Below are 465 nucleotides of genomic sequence, written 5' to 3'. Positions count from 1 at the left end.
TAAAATAAAAATGATTGATGCCCAACAATGATATGATATGTAAACGTGTTGTCAAACAAATGGTGAATATAATGTCGTTGTTACCTTGCATGACATGTCAGACATACGTGTCCCAACTTTACTCTAAAGAAGATATATTAAAGCTGATTCAAAAGGTTAAAAATATCAACCACAAAGTGGGCGGTTAGATTGTACATGCACTTTGTATATTGGTTTAATTTGGAATTCAAATTTTGAATTTTATTTTAGAGAATAAAATATAATTTTTTATTATTTATTTTATAGATAAAATTAAAAAAAAATATAAAAAAAATTATTTAAAATAAAAAATTATATTTTATTTTTTAAAATAAAAATTTAAAATTTAGAAAATTCAAATTAAATTTTGTGAAAGCATAGTATATTATATATTTTTTGATAACTATTAGTATGAAATGATATTTTTATGTAAAGATAATAAATTAT

The sequence above is a fragment of the Arachis ipaensis genome, chromosome B05 (genome assembly GCF_000816755.2).
Source record: "Arachis ipaensis cultivar K30076 chromosome B05, Araip1.1, whole genome shotgun sequence".
In the NCBI taxonomy this organism is placed as follows: domain Eukaryota; kingdom Viridiplantae; phylum Streptophyta; class Magnoliopsida; order Fabales; family Fabaceae; genus Arachis; species Arachis ipaensis.
The sequence above is the reverse complement of the archived record's forward strand: the minus strand, read 5'-3'. Positions refer to the sequence as shown.